The 23,506-nt window shown below is 42.2% G+C and overlaps 1 protein-coding gene across 1 annotated transcript in view; it reads right to left on the bottom strand.

The window, feature by feature from the left end:
• SLC41A3 (solute carrier family 41 member 3) overlaps nucleotides 1-17,753 on the bottom strand; it is an 86,214-nt gene extending 68,461 nt beyond the window's left edge. Inside the window, exon 1 of the mRNA XM_072876214.1 lies at nucleotides 17,735-17,753. The gene's annotated coding sequence lies outside the window, so the exon portion shown is untranslated. The remainder of the gene's footprint in view (nucleotides 1-17,734) is intronic.
• Between the last annotated feature and the right edge of the window lie 5,753 nt (nucleotides 17,754-23,506).

The raw sequence follows: 23,506 nt of genomic DNA, 5'->3' as shown, positions 1-23,506 counted from the left end.
CTCCCACCTGCCCAATCCATCGGAGGGATGATACAGCAAAAACCTGGCTCCTGCCAACTGTTGTTACAGCCAGACAGCTCAGAGGTTTCTCTTGGCTCACTGGCTGACTTGTGTAACCAGGGTGAGGTGGTGTGGGGAGCACGAAAGATGAGAGACCGGATCTGCAGTGCTAGGGGGAACGGAGGGGAGCTTAGCTGCATTTTACTGAGTGTGAAAAACATAATTAACAGTTTGGAGTCACTACGGCTGTGCATGGACAAGGGCTGGGTTATACAAAAACAGTGACTATACTGAGAGAGCCGGGGATCGCCTCTGTGGGCAAGGACATAAGGAAACCTTGAACCAACAACCCTCGTGTAGGTTCCCTTCCTCTTCCTACTTTACTCAAAAGCAGCACGGTTCTCCCTCATCTTCAACATTTTCTGTTGGTTTAAAGTCCAACTCCTTGCACAGGTCCCTGTTGGGGCATTATGGGTGTTTTGAATAATCATAATTTCAATCATAATTTCAATCACATTTGTATGTGATTTCCTTATAAATCACAGGCAGGAATCAAATTGCTTTTATTTTTTTAACATGTAGGCATTTGAGGAGATTGATAGAGACAGGCAGCACTTACTCAGACAAAGGACACCCAGCCTCTCATGACATGTCCATCTTCTAGAAACCACACTGCCTGCCAGAATTTGCCACATTTCTGCTGAAACCAAAATCTTTATTGTCTTTTTATTATTACAACATCAGTTCTTGCTCACTCTTTGTAATGACTGGTACTGAACTGTAATTTTATGATAGTCCCTTGATGCAAATAATCCAGCAGAAGCATAATTGCATGTTATTCATGCTTGGATATTATTAAACTTCCATTATCAAACAGAGTAAATCTTTATGACTACACATCTAAAAGGGGAACTATTTTAACCCCACACAATATTTTCTTATGCAAACACTACAGCCTACCTACATCACTCAAGGTTAAAGGATGCTGAAGAGTATTTGAAAGTCTTTGGTGCCCAAATCACTTAAAATCACTGGATGAAGTATTTTAAATCTCACTGGAACCTAATCTCCCTCAAACCCCCTTTTTTCTCCTCTTAATATCATATTACACACTGTTTTAGCCTACGGACATATTAGGCCTGAACTTTAAGCCATGCCAATTAGAACTCTGATCTACTTATGAACATCTACGACCTCACAAGAGGGTTTTTTGCACATAAAGCATTGTTTGCTGCTTGAACGTATCAACATCAAAAACCTTTGGGCCACCAACTTAGTCCTCACTTAGCCATAAAACAGAAAATATGGCTTTGGACTGTGTTTAAAAACCACATAACACCTTTGGTACTCACATTGCAATTTGGCTTCCTTGCCCTTGCCTGCAATCACACAAGAGGTTAAACTCACGACATTCATTTAAACCCTCTGACTTCCCTATGATTTGGGGTGTGCTGAACAATTCAACCTACAGACCTGTTAGCTGAGCATGAAGGTACTGTATAAGCAATCATGCTGTTACTACTGGTTGGAACATATTTGTTTTCCAGGTAAATATGCAGATAGCAACAACTAGACAAAAGCATTTTTAAACTACTCTCCCATCCAATGAAGTAGTTTTTAAACTACTCTCCCACCCAAATCCATACATATCATCCAAATACTTCAGAAGCACTTTAATTAACCACTGATTCATTCACTGCATCCTTTAATTTGGACTCCTTTTCTAGACATGCCCCCTTATAATTATTACATATGCTATTCTTATAATTATTACATATGCATGCACATAGCACGTTCAACTGTGTACACATCAAATAAGGATAAATTCATATCCCAGAGAGTCTACCCAGAGCCTTTGGCTCTAGCAGTTCCCTCAGAAATAAGAAACCAGGCTTTCGGCTGGTCCATAGGCACCATAATTTACAGGCTACTAGTTACTGGCACCTCAGAGCAAGGAAACCCTCGCAAAAATCATTCTCCTCCAATTTTTTCCTCAAATAAAACTATCTGATTTAATCCTAGCCGGTGGGGGGGTCGGGGGGGGGGGGGGGCAGAAATCACACCAAAATGAAGCTTAGCATTCAGGGCTTCAGGCTGGAGGCAGATTTGAACTGCACGGAAGCAGACATTTCTACATACATCTTAGGCAAAAAGACTGGTAAAACCTTCAGTTTGACCAACGTATCAGGGATCAAAGCAAGATCTTTAGAGCTTAAGTCATTTGTCACTATAACTCAAGCTGGACGTCCAGTTTCTTTGAGCTGGGCCTGTAACAGTCAGTCTCTAGAGACTGAACAGAGATCTCTATACTGTGTGCTCAGCAGATGACACACACTCCCCCGTGCCCTGTACTGCGGACTGAAGCAGTACCAGGACTCTCCCCCCCTGCCCACACAGAGAATCCCCTGCTCCACCCTCAGAGAGAAAAAGATGTCTCATTAATTCATGAGTCCTAAAAATAAACTCAAAGTAGAATAAAAAGTTTACCAGGTTGGGACATTTTGTGCTACAATACCACCCAACTGACTTTTTTTTTTTTTTTTTTTAAAAAGCTTCACTTGGCAAAGCAGGCCATTTCCCAACATGGACCAGGCACCCTGGGTTACTTCAGAGAGGATGTAAACAAGCCAAGTATTTCAGATTTGCAAATTAGCTACTGCACATGTACATGTAACATTGGCAGAACAATTTCCCAACACGTACATTTGTACTAAGAGTCTTAATGTCCCTATGGTGCAGAGTGATTTACATGAGGCGTGTGTGACAGATTCATGTTACCCGTCCAAAGAGGCTGTGGTATACACCATATATCAATTCTCAGGCTTGTTTTCTTTTCATTTTCTCTATTAAAAAAATAAAGAAAATGAATCAAGGAATTAAGAAATAGAATTTGCCAGCCTCCCAGAGTTTTCACAGTGGTTTAAATAAATGAAATCAAGATTATAAAAGGCCAAGGCCAAGACCAAGAATAACTATTGCATTAAAGAACTTTTTCTGAATCTGGAGCGACTGACAGAATAGCCTTGTGTCTTGACTCTTTTCTTTGAATACGAGCTGTACAGGAACAGCGTTCAAGAAATGAGCACAAAGAGAATTGTCTTCCTGAAAATGTATTAAGCACCAACTTTTTTATATAACACCTGGATATTTACGGCTTTGGAAAGACACTACAGTGAGCCACACTGTCTCTGGCCCTTACATGGGACAAGCATGGCTGGGAAAAAGGAAGACACAAGGAGATGGCACCATTATGCATCTTGTTCAAACTCCAAAGACGATCGCAATCCCTCTGCAAACTTCTGCTTCAGAACATTAACGCCAGGGCTCTGCCTACATGGCACGTTCAAAATCAACTCATGCGCACGTACATCCAAGCATTGCATGTTCTCACCAAGGGGAGGCCAGATTTAAACACTCCTGAGTTTTGCGAAGTTCTGGATGAAAAACCACATGGCCCAGGTCCACTTCTCACTGCAGCCAAGTGCCCATTCCTGATCTCATTGAAAACAACGGCAAAACTCCTGGAGAACAAACCTGCTCATAACTAGCCAACTGTCTATCATTTTTCTCACTACATAAGCTCTTATTTTTACTATTATACCTGACTAGACACTCCAAGCTGTGGGTTTTTTCCCACCCTGATCTCACTTGAATGATGTCAGGCAGGGGGGTAGGGAGACAAATACAGAAATGCGGTAAATGCCAAAGCTGGAACGAGCACATCCAAGAAATAAATATAATAAGTAGATACAGTGCCAAGGCTGGATACAGCAGCCGAGGAAAAAGGGAAATGTAAAACTTTCTTGGCAAGGGCACATGGATTCATCCAGCTGAAAGAGGCACATTCCAGCCCACACCATTGTAAGCAATAATCTATGTCTCCCTCGGGAAAATACAGATGTTTGTAATTTTTTTGATTTTTTTTTAACTGGTCATATGAAATAACCTTGTTGACTTGAAAAATTCCTCTAGGACTTGGTATTGCAAATGTTACTTCTGTACAAACTGTAAACTGCTGACTCAAACCAAACACACAAAATTACATACAGGACAGTTTTGAAATGCATTCTAATAATAAAAATGTACTTGAAGATTGACTGAGGATAATGAATTAAAAATGCATTCAGGCTAGATAAGATACAATTAATAATAAAGAAATTGCAATCAGATCTTTTCTTGTCTGCAGTCTTGTCCTCCTCTGCATCATCTATTTCAGAATTTTCTTTGCAGAAATGATACTCATGAAAACTGAAAAATATTCTAATCCTCTTATTTCAATTGAGCTGATACTGCAGTAACTTCATTGTCTTTTAATCAGATGTTGCTGATTTACAGGAGTGTAAGCAGTTGAAGAGTACAGTCATCACATTCTTAGAGAGGCTTACTGAATTTGGCACCAAGTCCTTTGCTGGCAACTCCTATGATCTGGGCCAGAGAAATATTTTAACTGAAAAGGCCTGATTCTTCTCTGCTTTCCACTGTGCATTGTTATTTACATGTGCTCATGGTAACTGTCAACTGCAGGTCTTCTGATTTTCACATCATCTTGGGGATGTAAACAGCTGTATGCTTTTGAGCACACAGGTGAAAAAAGTCCAATGTCCAAACACATTTCAGTACACAAGTTTTCAGTTTTCATAATTATTCTTTCTCTACATTAACCAGAAGTCTGTTTTGATTGTTCTTTTTTTTTTTTTTTCCCTGGCTTACAAGTGCCATAGCTTCAGTCAGCCTCCTGGCTAAAAGTCAGCCTTTGGTTTTTTTGTCTAGCTCTAGGGAAGATGAGGAATTGGAGAATTTAAAACACCTCTTTCACAGAAGAGCCCAAGAGCACAAGAGTCACCACTCAATCTGTCAAGCTCAGAATGGAACCCCAAGGCAGTCGCTGGGGAGAAGTGTCAAATCTGCAGCTGCTGTAAATCCTCCCGGCTTTGTTGAACACTGACAATTTACATTAGCAGAGAATCCAGCCCAAAATTTGAAAAATGTCCAGGATGGACCTAAACGCGCTTATTTGTGTAGTTAGAATACTTAGAGAACGGTGAACCTTTGAGTCCCTGGAGGTGAGAGACACTTTCTACAGATCAGATCATGAACATCAAGAATAACAACAACACGTCAGCTTCTGCGTGGACATCAGTACCCAACGCTGAGAGCACACGCTCCCGCTGAGTAGTGTGCGCATCCTCCTCTACAAGCCTTGCCAGTGACGACAAATAGATTCTAGTCTTTTATTTGAATGAGCCCTAAATAGGATAAGGTGGCAGGGAATTCCCCAGGTAGCTTTCAGGTGGTTTATATAATATTCCCTTTTATGTATTCCATATGTTATCTTTTACTTGCAGCAAGTATCTCTTTAGCCATAGCAAGACAGACCAGGAGGATGCAGGTGAGCAGTGAAGTGGTTTTCCACAAGGCTCTTCATTATCTTGCTACCTCAAGCAGATTTTAAGTGTTTAAACTTTTCTACCTAAACACTTCTCTGAGAAGCCCTCAGTGACCCCTTGGCAAACAATTCTGTTGTCTAACTGAACACAGAGTTAAAATGCTTTTTGAAATTTCTCATTTAAATCTACCTGTGCTTAATTTCACAATTTAAGTCTTTGCATGCATCACCTATGTGTCTCAGACATCTTCTCCTCCTGGCTTTAGGTTTTTTTCCACTCTCAATTACTTGTATCCTGGTCTCCCTCCCAAGCCTTGTAGGAAATTAAAATTGGCCATTTAAGATGCACTATAAAAATAGGACCACTCCTTCCTGCTAAGAGGACACATGGTTTATTGTTTTCCAAGCTCTGCTGTGTCAGCAGCTCCAACCAGCAATTATAAAAATGAAGCCGCCAAGGTTGGTAAAAGTCACTTTCTTATTAGCGTCTAATTATCTACCAGTAGATCTGGGTCCGGTCTTCAGTGCCATTGCACACATCTGATATTGGCTGTGGCAAGTGGAAAATTTATGATTTCATTTTTAAGGAGTCTTGTGAATCGAAATGGAGAAAGAGTTGGAAAACACAAGGAAAGCAATTAAAAACCTGATGCAAGCTTTTTGTATTGCCAGAACCCATCCCCTTCAATTCATTTCTCTTCCCAGATCATCCATTATGTCCAACAGACTCACTTTTCATGCAAGCTGCACATGTCCCACTGGTGTAAGCCCCCTCAACTGAGAGTGCTTTTGAGTGTGGAGCTGTATCACATCTTTCCTTCATCTGTAAAAGTGGAATCAGTGAGGAAGTGATCAGACTGTTCTCCTAAGAGTATCTCCCAAAATACAACTCTGACCTGACATAACAGAGATATCTGTTATCTCTGAAGAAGACAGACCAATTCAGCACAGGGGGGATGCGGCTCCTCACACAACAGGTAACTGACCTGTGCGATTCCCTGCCAAAGCATGTTTTGAATGCAAGAAGTTTACACAAGCTCAATGGAAGTAATTTACTTGGGGAAAAAGATTCATTCAGAGTTACTAATTAGACTATCCACAGAAGGCTCACGAGACCTTCTCAGTGAAAATAGTTGAATGTTGAAAGACTACCTTGGGAAGAATATCCTGTATGTTTGTCCCATTCCTGATCTTCCCTGAGTATGCACTTGGACACCATTAGAGATAGGGTATTGGGCTGGAGGGAGCCTTGGCATGTCCTCAGCACAGTCATTTTTATGTTTTTAAAACTGCTATATACTTAAGGAGAGACTAGATGAAGTGGCCACATTTCAGGTATATATCATCCTCCTCTTTGGCCCAACATTGATCTATAGCCTAAGCCTCACATCTGGAAAGCAAACACCATTCTTGACAATTTGGTTCCAGAAGTGAGGCAGATGACAGGACCAGTGGTATACAGTTTTTAAGTTCTTACAGCCTTGGAGACCCAACCTTCAGAACAGCATGTTTCCAGGCAGCTACATCAGGACACCATCCACACAACGATACTAACTTTGAGCCGCACCTCAGGGTCTGAACCTCCTCTGGCTTCCTCCTTCCTGAAGTCAAACTCTCCACAGAGTCACAAAGCAATGTTCTTACCTCCTTTCCTCCCCATTCCGTTTCTCTGCAGTTTCTTATTCATGCTCTTCTGACCTCCTCATGTTTATAGGCCCTAAGATGCTCCGTTTTATTGGAGCAGATCTTCAGGGCAAGGCAAGAAAACTAAGGAAAAGAAAGTGAACAGACATTTCTGAAATCAGTCACTTCTACCCTTGAAATATGCAGATATCATAGCTTTTCTAGCCAAAGCAGCAACTGCCTGTCTCTTCCTCCTCTAACATGTTCATGCCCTTTTGTTAATCCACAGACCCACTTCATGCCTCCTATTACAAGCGCATGGTTAACAAGAGAGGTTAACAAGAGGTTAACAAGAGAGGCAAGCTTTCACCATCATTAAACCATTTTTCAATGTTAAACTCAGTCAGGATTAGCTGGAGAGGCCCTGCTTGCCTGAAAACCCAGCCCATAGACAGATCTCTCCCTTCGAGGAAAGTCCTTCCTCTGAAGGTAGGCACTTTTCCCTTGGGAACCATCTCAGTGGCAATCACAGTGTGTGACGGAGGATGGAGCACAAGAAAAAGGACTTCCTCTTATTTTCCACACTCCCATGGCAACCCTCTCCACACCTGTAGACCTCGGAAAGGTCAATCAAAGTTTTCCTAGGACTCGTCTCTCTATACCCAAAAGGGTTTAAAATAAGAACGTACTGCCCTACCGGTTTTCTGTGAAGAGCCTAACCTGCCTGAGGAACAAGCTCTGAGGGAGGCCGAGGTAGTTCTATGTCAGCCTCAGCCAACAGATCCTTCCAGCAGGAAAATCTTTTTAACTTGCTTTTCCTCCTTCCTGCCAGCCCACACTTGCCTGTGAAGAACAAAGTTCACTTGATAACCTTGTCTGAGATGGCCTTTTCTTGTTTTTTTTTTTTATTTCCCATTCCTCTGAGAGAGTGTGAAGGGGTGGGTGTTAGGAGCTTGTCTTCTGTAAGGCCTTGCAGACCCTCTCACACACCTTCCCCTGCACAAGGGATCCACTCCATGCCTCAGCGCTCGAGTGCCAAGGTGGCGTACAGAAAACTGCAAACGCACTGGTTTGTACCAAGAATCTGCATGAGAATAGGCCTGGGAGGTCCTTCCTGGTTCCAGTTTCCTCCCAGCCTGGTAGAGCAGTGGTTTTCAAATGGGACAAATGAGATTACCAGGGTATCACCACATAAGGGAACAACTCCAAATTCAGCATGAAAACAGAGCAGCAGTTTAATTTCCCTCTGGCACACTTACTCAACCGGAGCAGGAAAACCCTGTCTCAGAAACCAGAATGACAGAACAGGGGCACCTCTGCACTTACAGGTTGAAGAGCTTTGTTGGTAGCCTGCACTGGATGTACTTTCTTCTGGTTGTCCTCCACTGAGGGCTATCAGAAAGCCAGTTCTTCAAACAGAGAAAGAAGGAAAGCTTCACAGAGGCTGTCAGAGCACCCTGCCCATCTGTATACATGCTCTCATTTTCCTTAAGGCTCATTTCTGTTACTTAAGTCCAGCAGCACCTGATGCTGTTAATGGCTCTGTAGTTTTAGATAGTTCACCGGGAACAAGGGGACTAACCCAAAGTCCTTTGAAGTTGATTAAAAGCCTTGTAAAGGGACTTTGAACCAAGTCCTTAGCCCACCTTCAATCAGTACTCATTAAGTGATGCCATGCTGGTGGACCACTGTGGAGCTCTCTTCACTTCCTTCATGGATTTAACACTTTCAGATCATAACTCAAGAATAAAAATTAAGTATTAAAAAATCAACTATTAAAGTAGATAGTGAACAACCACGGTAATAGGTAAATTAGAGTATGTTGCTCCAAAGGTCAATGCAGAGTACTCAAAACTATGTTTGAATAACTTGGATAAATTCACGTCAAATGATGGTTTCTCAGTGTACTGAGAACTCAGACATTTAACAAACAGGGTTGTTCTCTGTTACAAGTAACTAGTGGCTGTTAGGACCGTGTTTTTTTCCCCGTCACCAATGGATTCAAGACATACAGTTTAGATCCAGATCCAAACAATCCCCAAATTCAGGGAGCTTGGATCTAAGATTTGAGTTCAATTCAATCCCTTCTTTTTTTTATTTCCTTATATTTTGGTCTATCTTTAAGCATTACCAGGACCACAATAACTATTTCCAGGATCCAATTCAAAAGGGAGCCCCCAAGCTGCTAAGAAAGGGGGTTGCTATTAAATTACCTCCTCATCTTCCAATTTTGCTGCCGAATGAAATCTGGGAAGCTGTTAGCAGTTTCTTCAGCGTCCTGATTTGTAGAGTTACAAACTGAACAACATGTAGCTTGTACACGAGTGCTATATCTGAATGCTTGTCAGACATGGTTCTTATTCAAGACTGGTTAGCCATCAAAAACTAGAGAGAGATTTTCCTTCCTCAGCATGAGGAAACTTGTTTTTCTTTTCTGAATTTGTTGCGTCAAAAAGCCTGGCCAGCAATTGTAAAAACTTAACTCTCCAAGGATGGTGAAAATTATCTACTTATTACTTTGTAATTATCTGAAAGTTTTGGATGAAAATGCCTTAGAGTCCACTATCCACATTTCATCCGGGCTGACAAAGCTGGCAGATGACCCAGCACCGAGAACAGAAGAGTAGGAAACGATTTGGAAACATGCTAAATCTGGAAGACAATCCTTAGAAACTGCAAAGGAGCCTCTGATTAAGTGGTCGCTCAGAGCATTCATGACTGATTCAGGTTAGAAGAAATGGAACAAAAAGCCATCTCATTTGGGACTTCCAGTTTGAGCTGAACTGCACCCAGGGTAAGGAATTGTTCTCATCCTGAGGGTGCCTTAGCAAGGCTGGATCTGTGAGAGCAAAGGGGAATAGGAAAGCCAAATATATAAAAGTTCCACTTTTCAGAGAGGAACAGAGGATTTAATCTTACTGTTTTAAGTTGCCTCCAGTTTATATCCGTGCACCTCTAGATTAAGATCTCAGAACCACTGGCCATCACACCTACGCAGGGATTTGCATTACTTGCATCCCACAGCAATCTACTGTGGGTAAAGGAAAAAGGTGCAGTAGGTAGGTCTCTTGGAGCTGAACTTAAATATTGTTTCAATATCTTGATTCTACAAAGCCCTTAAACATATCTTGGAGTTCAGAGAGGAGGGACAAGGTCTCCTCTTCCTCTCCACTCTTCCCCTCTCTGCCACAGCTCAGAGCAAAAAGGAAACTGGGTCAGGCCAGGTATGAGGGAGGAGCCCCTACCCGCTGATTAGCACGCCAGTCTTTGCCATGTGATGTGGTAGCAGCTATGTGGTTTTTCAGTCTCCCTCCAGCTCCCAGTGCAGCTGCTGCTACCACCAGCCAGGCAACTTGTCTCAGCAAGTGACACAGATGTCCATCGTAGCCTGAGACGAGCACTGAGAACAAGCCCACAACCTGCCCTGGGGACTCCTTCTTCCTTGTTCAGCAGACACATTTCTCAAGTGGTTTTGTTCTGTTGTTCCCCTTTAATCTAACGTTTCCCACATAGCAGTACTCTTGAACAAAGCCATCTCTTTCAACACTCTCCATCCAGGCTCACTGCCTCTGCAGTGCCCACAGGAAGCGTGTGACTCAAAGCATATTTTACAGTGATATTTATTTGGTTCTGAATGGGTTCTACCATTTCCTCTCCGTTTCCTCTCTTTCAGATGACAGGGACAGGATCTTGTAAAGTGGCCCTTCAGTACACTAGCAAGGAGCATTGTAATTAATAATCCTGAATCTCCATCCCAGTTCTGGTGACTGGGGTGGGATGCACAAATCAGAAACTAGACATTCACGCGTACACACCCGCACACACCGTACCATCTCATTTAAAGAAATATTCACACTCCTTTGCAAAGAATGTAAGCATCTTATTAAATGAATCCAAATTGTTGCTAAATTATGAATAAACTGAGAGAAGCTTAGACTCTCGAAAGTCTCAACTGGAAATAAAACTGAAGTTCTGTCCCTAACTTCCTTTCCTACCTCAGACTACTACAGTAATAACCAAATCAGTGTTAAAAATGCCATTTTTTCCATAGAATTATCAGATTTTTTTAAAAATAAGAAAATAAATTAAAAAACCCTTGTTTCAGAATTTAATTGGCTGGTGTCTCCCCATGACAAAGTAAAAACACATTCATGACATGACATTCATTTATCTTCAAACCATTCACTTACAGTCAGTGCCATGGAATATGGATTTCATTGAGCAGCGTGGAAAACAACCCAAGTATCTTTTGGAAAGAATCACTTTATTACAATTACGGGTTTTTCAGAACGGACTGAAATCTGATGATTTCCGAGCAAAAGGACACTAAAGCATTTCCCTCCAGGGAATCAGCTTTTGTTTAGGGACATTCCAGGAAAACAGTCTGAAAAGATATATTCTGTTGGCTGTAGCTTTTTTGCAGACTTGGTTCTGAATGCCATTAATTAACTGAAGGGGCCCCAAAAGAGAGCCTATTCCACACGAAAGCAGCAGCACACCAGAAGACATGCAGCTCAGAGCTCCATGATGAAACTCCTAACGCTCAAGTTGTTCCTATCCAGTTCTGTTTTGCACCTTCCATATCCATCAAATTTCACTGCTGTACATGACAAGAGATTTTTCCTGAACAAAGTCAAAGCTCGTTTCTTGCTCTATTTTTTCGTCCCACTCAACCACACTGAGTCAGCCACCTCATTGTAACCTTTCGTAACCATATCTATTGTAGGAGCTTTCTTCTATGCGCAACACTTGCTTCTCAGAGGTTGTCTTCAAGAGAAACCAAAAAGTGTCTCAGACCTATTTTAGACCCCTCAAGCGACCCTCCTAGACAATATGCCAAACTTTCTGCACCTCACTATTAGAAAGGGCCCTGGAGGCTGCTATGTCCACCATTCTTGAACACGTGAGCACTATGGACCCATAGGTATGGTAGCCATAAGGCCTCTGGCCCTTTGACACACAGGAAGAATATCAGTTATCCCAAAACCAGATTTTTTCCCTCTACAGAAGCATTTATCCTTTCTCCCAGTGGTACAGAGCACTTAGATCAGTAAGTGAAAACAATAAAAACCCTAACACTCAGGTTTTACTCTTTCATCTCTCAATCTACCCTTTGCACCCACGGACACCACCTCCAGCCTGCCTTGCTTGCACTCTGAGGGTGTGTGAGCCCATGTTTTTCTGGTGTTTTTGTCAGAGGGTCTGTCAGCCTCACCAACAGCTGGACCCACTGCGCTACCCCCTTCCTTTTCTACGCTAGGTTATAAAACAGTTTAGTGCTTCATTTCTTGCTTTTCAATTTAGGCAAACCAATTTTACCAGGACTAAAGCGAAGAAGTTTCTTCTTCCCAGCTATTTAACCCAGTTACCGTACGCAAGCAACGATGCTGCTTATCTCATCTATTGTTTCACATTTCCTTCCTGATTTCTTTGGAACTCTGTAAGTACATAGTAATCAGTTACAAACTCATAGATGCATACTACCTATTCAGAGGGGACATCCCCACCAAAAAAAACACAAACAAAAAAAACCCAAGAAAGGAATACCTGTACTGTTTGTCACAAATCAAATCACACTACCCTTCCAAAATACTATTATCTTACTTCAAAAGGTATTAGTGAGCTGACCCTAATTCATCATTAGCTGACTTACAGACCGCATCTGCTCCAGAACATCAAGAGCAAGTTTGCAAACACTAGCGTATACCAGATTCATGCTTTCCGCAGGCCACGCTTCATTTCACATGGTGGCGGTTTCTCTTTGATTGGACAGTACAATGGGCTCTCTGTACAGCCAATACATTCTGTTTTTCTGGAGATAGCTATGTCTCCAATAATTTGGGGGGGGGAAGAACAACAGCTGAAATCCAGATGACTTGAGTACTTTTCTAACAAAGAAAGATTGTTGGATGCTAAATGAGACTGATCCTTCCTAGAAAGAGCTACGAACAAATACGTACTGCATAGTTAAATGCTAGATTAGGATTCAAATGAGGATTTCTGCATAGATCATAAATCAAACCTTGCAGTGGAAAGGGTTTGTAGAAGAGGAGAGCAGATGTGGAACGTCTGCCTAAGTGTTCTGTTATGCCCCTTCTAACTATAAGGGGTTTCTGGTTTAAGGGTTGGAGTAAAATTTGGAGTTACCCTTAAGATAGTGCGAGCTTTATGAATGGTCGTGGACAGGAAGACGGGGAATAACATTTTAGATTTTCCCCTTTCTATTGGACGCAGCCACTTCTTAGTCACAGTCTGCAGCCTCAATCTCCACTTCGCTCTGGGCAGTCCAGATGAGTTCCACCAATGCATATTTCCCTGAATTTCCTCCCTCTAACACTGATACCAGCCCTGAATGCAGAGTCATGTGAGAGGGGGCACGTGTCTGATCTGGAACAGATGCAAACCCACACATGAGGTCTTGCACGGGAGAGGTACACGCTTAGTGTTTGGGGATGATGTAACAGGAGGCTATAGCCTGAGACTGCAACCAGGGAGCATGCAGTAGGCCTCCCTCACAAGTACATTTCTTGGCAGTCTGGGCATAACAACTAAAGTTAAAAGAGCTAATCAGGCATCCTCTTTCCCCTAGGTAAGAGGAGCTTTCAGCTGTGGGACCAAGAGTTCCCAGTCAGCAGATAACTATGGTTTTTCTTGGAGATCAGTACCTAAATAAAGATGAAGGCCAAATATATATATATTTTTATATATGGGGGTGGGGGGGCTTAAAAACAAGATTTAACTACACAAACCCAGCACCACAGTCTGAACATTAGACTTCAGTCTCCTACATCACAAGCCTCTGATTCAAAATGAAAGGGAAATAGCCCTTAGCTCTAGCAGTCCCATGCTCTCCTCATTAAGCTTCCAGACTCAAGAGGGCATGTTTGACCCACATACTTCAGCAGACCTCCCTTCCAGCTGCCAGCGAACAGCGTTGGGACCAGGCACTTGACCAGTCCCTGTGCGTACTGCCTTCAGATATGCACCTGCTGCACTGGACATGGAAAACATGAGCTTTCTGCTATGTTCACCAATAAATAGGTGGGAGGTTTTTTCCTCGAAAAAAACAAAACAATGTTATGCTGAGGTGGCAAAGTTGCTTGTGTAAATCGAACTTGGTTGCCTTCTACACCTACAAAAGAAATTAGTTTGCTATCACATGGTCCCATGAGCCCTTTTCTCAGGAGGCCTGTGTGTAGGGAATGGCTGGGGCCCAGCACCTTTTGGGCACTCAACATTTTGGGAACTTCCCCCACCAAGAGCTTCCTTCCACGGGGAGCCACTCATGCACCCCAGAAGTGAGCCCATGTCCTTCCTCCCTAGACCACATCAGTTAACAGGAAAGTTTAAGCATTTGTCCTCAACTGATGTCCTTTTCATAGGGCCCCTTCATTCCCTGACAACTGAAATCTATCTGCTAACAGGACACAGCCCCTGCTGAGAGACAGGGTTTATTAGCACAGGCTCAGTCCTGTTGTAACATGGCACTGCATCATCAAGCCAGCTCAGGATGTGGGCACAGCTCACTCAACTTGCAGCCAAAGATCTTCCAGATAGAGTGTCCAAATTGCTACGCGAAAATTACAGCTCCTCTGGTCTTTGTTTGGGGCTGTAACTGCCAGTCCAGCACCAGCACCTTGAACTGACCAACCCATGAAGTGAGGAACACACCATTAGTCGCCATCCACAAGAAATGTGGCTCAAATAACTCCCCTAATGACACGCAAGACTTTTTGGGGTAAAGGCTGGCATAGACTCCAACACAGCAAGGTGCTATTCAGCTGCCTTCATAAGGGTACCCTCCTGTATCATCTGCACCCCTTGGCCTTGTTCCAGCTCACAACATGCTCCTGCCTCTCTGCCCAACACAAATTCTGCCCCAGAGTATAACCATCTTGTGCCTTGAATGAAGCAGAGGGCTTAGGAGATGTAAAGAAAGAAAACTGAACAATGAAAGACTGTATTGCATACTTATTCAGAAAGTAGCCAAATTAGCCTTTCCTGTCCTGAAGAGTACATGCCCTTGCTTGAAACACTTTAATTTGTCCCATATGTCAGTCAGAAACAGTAAACAGATGTAAAAACAGGTAAAGAGTTATGTGCTTTAAGACAAGACTTTGAAAATCCATCAGTAGAGCCACTACACCACAAGTTTGATGGGGTTTCAATTTTTTTTTTTTCTTTTCTCCAAATAGCCACATATGTGGCTGCAACATTTCTGTGGAGACAAATACATCTTTATTTTAGTTACTGGAGTCCTCTCAAAAACGCGCCTATAAATCCTTTGGGAGCAAGGAGGAGTCACGATGGAAAGACTGATGGATCCGCAACACTACCGGCTCACACGGTTCAATTGCCATAACTGTTCCTTTGTGGCCCCAGCGTTAGCTGTGTGTCACCGAGCCTTAAATACACATTTTGAACTGTCATATCCAATATAGTGGACCCTGGTGGATAGTTAAAGACAAAGGAGAAAAATAGAGCAGCGTGGAAATACAATGTGAAAAGACTCATTTTTTAAACAAGAGAATAGGAGCTGTTGTTGAACATGGTGCCCAATGCCTAGTATATTCTGCTGGCCTTGAAGAGATAAAGGATTTAGTAACACAGCCTTTATGGGTTTACTTAGTTGTACACTCTGAATGAAGAACTGACAGTATTTGGAGGCTCTCCTCACTCCTTTTCTTGTGTTCTCAAGACCAGAATATTCTCCAGCAATGCAATTTTCAGCTGACCTATCCTGAGGCCAAATGGAAACAACAGAGAGAGATTAATGGCCTAGGAAACTTTGAAGAGAACAATAGCACGATCTTGGGATGAACTAGAACACGTGAAACGTAATAATCCCAGGAAAAAAAGCAGTTCTGCAAACAGAAACCTTTTCCATGGCTTATTTAGCAATGAGCGTAAAAGGAAAACGTGCCTGATTGTTTTGATTTAAAATTTGCTGGCTACAAACAATGATTTTGAAATAACGTGAGTCAATATTATTTTTCTTTAAAAGTGACACAAGGTCTAACAGCCAAGTTCTCCTCTGGGCAAGGCTGATACCAGTGTGATCAAGAGCAGAATTTGTGTTGATTGCATTTGGCACCTGGTGATGCTCACACATGAGACAGGGGCAAGGGACTGTATGAAGAGTTCCATGAATGAATGGTTTTGATCTGCAAACAGCAATGGATTGTTCCAAAAGGAAACGTGCTTTTTATTATCAGTACAAAATGACTCCACGGTAAATAAATCATTTGTATTGCAACTGAAATATCACCCCATTATACATCAAGGATGCATGCAACCTTTCCACTTCTCTTTTTTGTTTGTTTTATTCTGATGTTTTTTCCAGCTTGTTAGGTACCTCTCTAAGGATCTATGAACTACTAGTTAGAGGTTAAAAAAAGGCAAAACAAAAATATCCTAAGAATTATTCATATTATACAGAAATCCATCCAAGTCACAACAAAACAACTCTTATGGAACACAAAAGCTCTTTAACTCATCAGCTTAAGTTGCCTTTCAGTCTCTGTTCTCCATTGCATTATCCAAAATTCAGCCTTACAAAGCACCTGCGAAGAAAGGTAACCTTTGCAGAAGGCAATCAAATCTAAGCCCAGGCTACCCAAGAAAGCAAACATTTTCAAGAGTCTGGCAAGCACTTCCATAATCTCTGGAACAAGCCATGAACAGTCTTCTATAGCATTGAATCCTGATGGTGAATCACTTGGTGTCACTTAATCATTTATGACACATAGCTTCTCTGGTGTATCTCATCATATCTTCTCATGCATCTTCTCTGACACGTTTTCAGAGGTGCCACAGATTTTGCTTTCTCTTTTTCTCATAGCTGCTTGCTTTTCTCTGAAGCAAATAAAAATACAACAAATTACTACCTCTCTGTCCAGCGTAGCTGAAATCAACCAAAAGGTCCTAGCAGGAGGATGAAGCCTGACACAAAGGCAAGTGCCTAAGTCATATTGCTTCAGAAACCCACGTTAAAAACACTATATGGGAGGTTGTATACAAGGTTTCTCAGCATGGATGATTACGCTTACACTAAATGTGCAACAAAGAGAGAAAGATCCTAAAGTATTTTTAAGTTAAGATTGGAAATAATCCTGGAAAGCTCTGAAGTCAGAACAGCTTTTGAGGTTTTGTTGCTCATATGTGCTTTGCATCACTTCCCATTCAAAGCACTAATGAAAACAGAGACATGGGTAAGAGGAGGAGATCCCCAGCAGAGAGAAAAATCTGGGCTAGATGCTGATATCCAGCTATTGAGGCCTCCTGAAAGCAACTGAAATCCAGTGCAGTCCCTTTGTCTGGAGCAGAGAGATCATCCTCCTTGATGTTCTACTTGCCTCTTCCAAGTCCACCAGATCGTGTCAACTTTATCTAGATGAAGCATGAGCCAGTTTACCATTAACCAGGTGCTGGAAAGATACCAGGGTTATCCTTCCATTGCACTTGTGTTTGCATAACAGGGGGTTCAAGGCTTTTATGCCCTTTTCTACTGGCCTTGTATCCATGCTAAGAGACTCGAACTGTCTCTCAGTAACGCCTTAAAGGAGTCAGTGGGTTAGGCAGACAATTTACCTTTAAGAACTCATTAAGAACAATGACCTTCCAAACAAAACTTAATTCACTTCTACCATGGTGTCCTGGAGAGCCCTTTGTAGTCAACATATCAAAGCTGACTAACAGATGAAATAAAAGGAGCAGAAGCATTACCTTCATTTATTCCCAGGAGAAATCAGATGTTCTGGTATCATCAGCAACATATCTGCTTTGCCCAGCTAAGAAGGGTTTAGGAAATCTGGAGGATTTCAGAAGTGTCCCAATTGCATCTGCTGTTATTTTGATGACAAACTTCCTATTACCAAGCAAAGATGTAATGTGGGTCAAAACAAAGGGGAATTTGCTATGCGTCATGAGTAGAGGATGTAGTTCTAGTGTTTTCACTTTTTTTTAATCCAGATTAAGTCTCATGGCTGTTTCTCCTTCATGTGCAACAAAAAGGGGCTGATAGTTCCCTTCACCCATCCTCAAGCATTTCCACATGCACAGTCAGCCACTACATGCAAAAAATGAAAAAGAAGTGGGGAAAAATTAATCCAGCTTGTTAGAGGCATACAAACAAAATAAGCATGGACAGCTACAAAACATCTTGAATGCTTAAACATTCTTCTTACATTGGTATGTACTGTATATAATAGACAACTGTTGAAGGAAGTGATCTGTCCTCTGAAGAATGAACAAGTAGAACTAGAGTCAGAAGCAAAGGAAATAGCAGAAATGTCAGACGTTTATCTTGCATCTGTCTGCACTACCAAAAGGAGAGATTGTTAACTTACATTAGACATCAGCTGCACAGCAAGGCTGGAAGGACACGGACTGGGAAAGAATCTACTCACCAGCTGAAACCAATGTTCCAGGCTACAGTATTTCCAATTTACAAATACTTGAATAACTTGCACAGTATGGATAAGCAGACACAGCCCTCCCTCTACTTTGAGAAACATTTAGGAAAAAGCAGTAAAAAGGAACACTTTTAAAGGATGGCCAATACTCCCACCATAGCACAACCCTTAAGGTTCACAGATTTCATACGGTCACCTCTGATGAGGCTTCAAAGGCAGGGAAGTTGGTTTCATTCTCCTGTTTTACTTTAGAGCAGGTTCTTCATAAAAACATCCCTGCAACCATCTCTTCCTTTTAAGGAGAAAAAAGTAATGAAGGCTGTTCCACAGCATATTGTGATTTAACTTTACAATCAACACAGACTAAGGAGCAGGAGAAACACAGCTCCCAAGAAGGATAAGAGAGCATGGGTAGTAACACTTGTTGTTTCTTCCCTCTTTCTTCATTTCTCATTTGCACCTTGCTTGTTTGAATAAGTGACAGGGATGAAGACTCCTTGTGGAATGGTTTTATGCTTTTCATACATCCCACCATTCTTGCAGAGGAACTGGGGCAGAGAAAGAATGCAACACCTGGGTTCCTTCAGCTCCCAAATCCAAATCAGCTGCCAAATCAGCGTACTCATTTCATGAGCCTAGTACACATCAGAAAAGGAACACTGTTCACCAGTACTGTATCTAAGCAGCAGCAACCACAGAAGGGGCTGCAGCCTCTGACAATCCAGCCCTGGCCACTGGCTGTCCATTTAGGGTCTGGCACCAGTAGCAGCAAGTAAAAAGAAGCTGAATAACAGCAGAGAAGATAGAGATCACTCTGCAGTTAGGCAGACACAGGCATGGCCGGATCCAGCATATTCCCAACAATACCCCAGAGAGCTGCTTAAGCAGGAGTTAGCACTGACATTTGTTTGCGGTTTTTGGCTTTAGTGAGGGCGGAGTAGTGACCATCAAATGGGTACTCCTCCAGTGCATGCCACGATGGAAGGGAGAAGTTGGAAGGGAAGTGATGAAGGTGGAAACAGGAATCCTTTTGCATTGTGTGGGAAGGTGGGCTTGACATTTACACTTTAGAGGAATTTAACTAGTTGGATGCAGAGACAAGAGGCCACACTGGGTGGAGTGCTAAGTATACAAACTCAACCTGTAGACAAAAGCCTTGCCTGATCTGGGGACTATTCTCTGGGCTGCAGAATGTTCCCAGCCCCATCTTGAGCTCTGTGCAGAAGGGCCTCTACTCAACCAGCAGACGCTGGGCTTGAGCGGACACGAAGCCTCAGCAGCAATACAATTCTTAAATGAGAAAGCTTGCTTTCAAACAGCACTATGTGGTTACCTCAACATACTTGGCATGAGAAGGAACTGGAGTTGAAGGCGTTTGGTGGTTTTGGAGAAACACATAAGGCCTTATTTCACCAAATACCTTTTTTTCTTTTTTTTCATAGGAAACTTTTTTCCTTTTGGGGATGTTATGACTGGAATGTACAGATTCCATGAGTTTGTTTTCTTCTCTTTTCAATTCCCTTGGACTTTCTCCCTCAGCTGCTTTCTCCATCAGAGGACTTTGCAGAACAACTTTCTTTGTGTGTGCCTTGTTTTCTATGTGAGTAAATATATCTTCTGGCACCCTGTTTAGCAGAGACACATGCTCCCTCCAACACCCACACTTACACACCTTAAAACAATTAAACCTGTTTCTCTTCTAACCTTTTCTTTTTGCATTCCCTTGCTGCTTGATGCACTTACATGCTTGGATCAGAGATCAGCTCATCCATGCTGGAACTGGATCTCCTTTGCGTGTGTGAAAAAAAATAATAAAGTTCAATGAAGATAGGACACTTGGTCAGAGCCAGAGGTTCTGCCCCTTCCATTCTATTCTAGCACAGAAAGCAGAAATAAAGGAACACTAATAAGTAAATTGAACATCCTGGCTGCTCTGGTACGTGTGTTCCCTCCTCATTTGCTTTATAGTGCTTTGGCTTGCTATTCTCTGTCATGTGAGCAGTACCGAAGAAAGCCAGATCCTTTTTACTTGGGAATTGATGATGTATGTACCCAAGTGTTGATCCAACTGTCTTTATGGCCCAAGAGTAATATGTTTATCTTTTTTTGTCCCCTCAAGCTTCTTAATATTAATAGGATGGGTCTATACAGAGCCCTAGCATTTATAAATGCCTTCACTCAAGCTTCCTTTTCTGAGGCTGCCATGCAGTTTGAACACAATCCCAGGCCAACTGTTTCCACATCCAAGCATCCCACCCTATTCTTACATTTATACCACTTGCCCTGCTTATTGTAAGTTTCTCCTGGCTGATTTCCCAGAATATCCTTTGCTTCTGGCAAGATAATTGCACAAGTCTAAAATACTGTCGCCACAGACCTTAGCTACAGTATATGCTGCTCTCAATATACCCGGGGGCTGAAAGCCTGTGGGAGAGAAGTGCTAGTTCCTGAAGAGTTAATTCTCTTTCATGTTCCAGAAATCACATGGTTTAGAACAGTCACTCCAAGTTTAGGATTTTTTAAACCTGGGGGAAAAAGTTCAGTTTTCATTTACCAAGCAAGAAATAGTGAGCAGAGGGTAAAGGGGGCTGGTATTTTGTCAGCAAGAAAAAAAAAAAGAAAAAAGGACTTTTAAGCAAAGTGGGTATTTTCACACCTTTTATTTTTTTGTTCAATACCTAGTCTTCTGCTGAAGAGAAGGGCAAATGGAAAATTTTAAGCTGCTGTCTTAAAGTATCTGATCCACTTACACTACACTTTTCTTAACTATGCCCTTAATATACTAACGGAGAATGAACGTTACCAGCCAAATGCCAGTTGACGACACAGCAGAGACTAAAACCTCAGGTCAGTGACCTTTCATGGGCGCCATGAAAAAATTCAGTCTTCTTTCCAAAATTAGAGGGTGGGGATGCTGATAGACAACGCAGGCATGCTGGCAGACAACATTTGAGCTGGAAGTTTCAGCCTTTCATGGAGGTAATACATTAACATCAGCCATTCACCTCTCTGCAAGGTGGCAGCTGCCAGTTCCTGCTACTTTTAGATCTCACCAGGGTCTGGGACACATCTCATTTCCCAGGCCTGCTCCAGCCCTTCTGCTTCCACTCAACATCTGCCCACAGCCATCTTTAACACAGTCTCCATGGTAAGTGGTCACTGAATTACACTCTCTACCACTTCTTTGTGGGCAATTGCAAAGCATCCTTCACATAGCAGATTTTTTCACATTAAAAAGAGTTTTTCTTCTAATTTGTGTGCATTTCTGTAGTTCGGTTCAGGCCACATCATACATCTTGGTGACACCAAGCATTAGCATAGAGAGTAAGTAGTATATGGTTTTTCACCTTTACTGTTAAGGGTAGACTCTATTCCACTGTCTTCACCTGCACTGTTTTTGTTTTGCATGCGTGGTGGGGAAGAAAATGAAGGGTGGGTGTCTCAGTCAGCAAGGATCCCTGGCACTCAAGGAAATTTGAGGGTAGTCCCACAAGGGTTATTTGTGTGATCTTGGGATAGGAAGCCAGATGTAGGCGTAATTGCAAGGACAACAGGCAAGGCATAGTAAAACCTTCATGGCCCGAGCATTTGTTTTCCCTGCGTCACAGCCCTAGAAATCCACAGCGGTGGCTGCTAAGGGAGGGCATAAGGCACCTAGAGCAGCAGGCACTGATAGCAGTTAATGGGAGAGCAGCTTCTTGCAGAACAGCAGTTAGTGCCCTCAGCCTCATGTCTCCTACTCCTGTCTCAACTCCACATATTCCTCATATCTTTCTCATTGCAAGAACAGTCTGACTGTATTTGGGCACAGGTTTCCAACTCTGCTCATGCCGTAGGGAGCATTGTGCCAGGTCTGCCCACAACCTTAAGGATACCTAAGTATTTAGCCTTCCTTAAATTTAAGGTGAGCTGGATCCTTTGAAAAATCTGGGCCTGAATATCTCAGATCCTTGTTTGCACCTTGGACCTTTGGATGTACTAGCTCTTCTGACACCCTCCCAAGTTCTTGAGTTCCTCAACCTACCACCCTAAACATCTTTCTAGACCATTGTTATGTGCTTGGGTCTCCCTGCCTTCAGCCCTGTAAGGCATTCTCAAATACCAACCTTCCTCCTACCAGGCTACAACATGAAAGTGTACCTTTCACAGAAGAAAGACTGTTGGTTTTGAGCTCCTGGTGATCACAGTTTGGGCTGATGTCACTACACCAGAGCTGGATCACTAACTGCTCTCTACATCTCTCATCATCTCAGAAAACAAACCTCCAAGTTAATTCTCACTTGCGCATAGATGCACATTCTGGTATTTAAAGGAAAGTACTTCACTTTAACAGCAGAGTAATTGCATTGGAAAAAAAAGTGTGCTTTGCTTCAGCAGAAATCCCTACTTAGAAATAAAGAAAGAGGAACTTATTATTCAAACAAAAGACTAAACAAGGAACAGCAATTGCCACATTGCTCAGCAAAGACACTGATCAAATGTGATTGAACTCTGTCCAGGATGATATTGATTATAACCACTTGCTATTCACTCTGACAAAATTAAAGAGGTTAGATTCTACTCTTAATTACACCACAAGTTTCAGTGAAATCACTTCGAATTTGTACTGCTGTCACAAGACAGCACACACCCCAAGTCTGTAATTCTTCCCCTCCCCAGTTTAGTTCCTCTCATGTACTTCACGGCCGAATCTCCTCTGCTGACGTTTAACAAGTACTGAATGAAAAAGGTGATTCTTCAAATACACATTCAGGAAAATGTTAAAAAAAGTAATAAAATATCCAGTAAGTCAAAAGCACAAGTTTTGTGGTGTGTCAGAAAAGCAAATTTTATTTGGAGCTTGGGAAAGGAAAATATATAACAATTCCATCAGTTGGTAGAAACCCAAAGAACAGTTTTATGTTAATACCCACATTCAGAATCACAAATTACACTAGAGCCCAGCACTGCTGGCTGCGCTGAACAAAGCACAAATGGAGGGAAAAAATGGAGTTAAAAAAACAACTTGCACACAAAACCCAACAACCCTTATTCTTATTTTACTCATCCACATGAGCAACACAGCTGAGGAGAGTATTTCAAC

Source organism: Ciconia boyciana, chromosome 11, assembly GCF_034638445.1.
Source record: "Ciconia boyciana chromosome 11, ASM3463844v1, whole genome shotgun sequence".
NCBI classification, from domain to species: domain Eukaryota; kingdom Metazoa; phylum Chordata; class Aves; order Ciconiiformes; family Ciconiidae; genus Ciconia; species Ciconia boyciana.
This window is presented reverse-complemented; position numbering and strand designations above follow the sequence as displayed.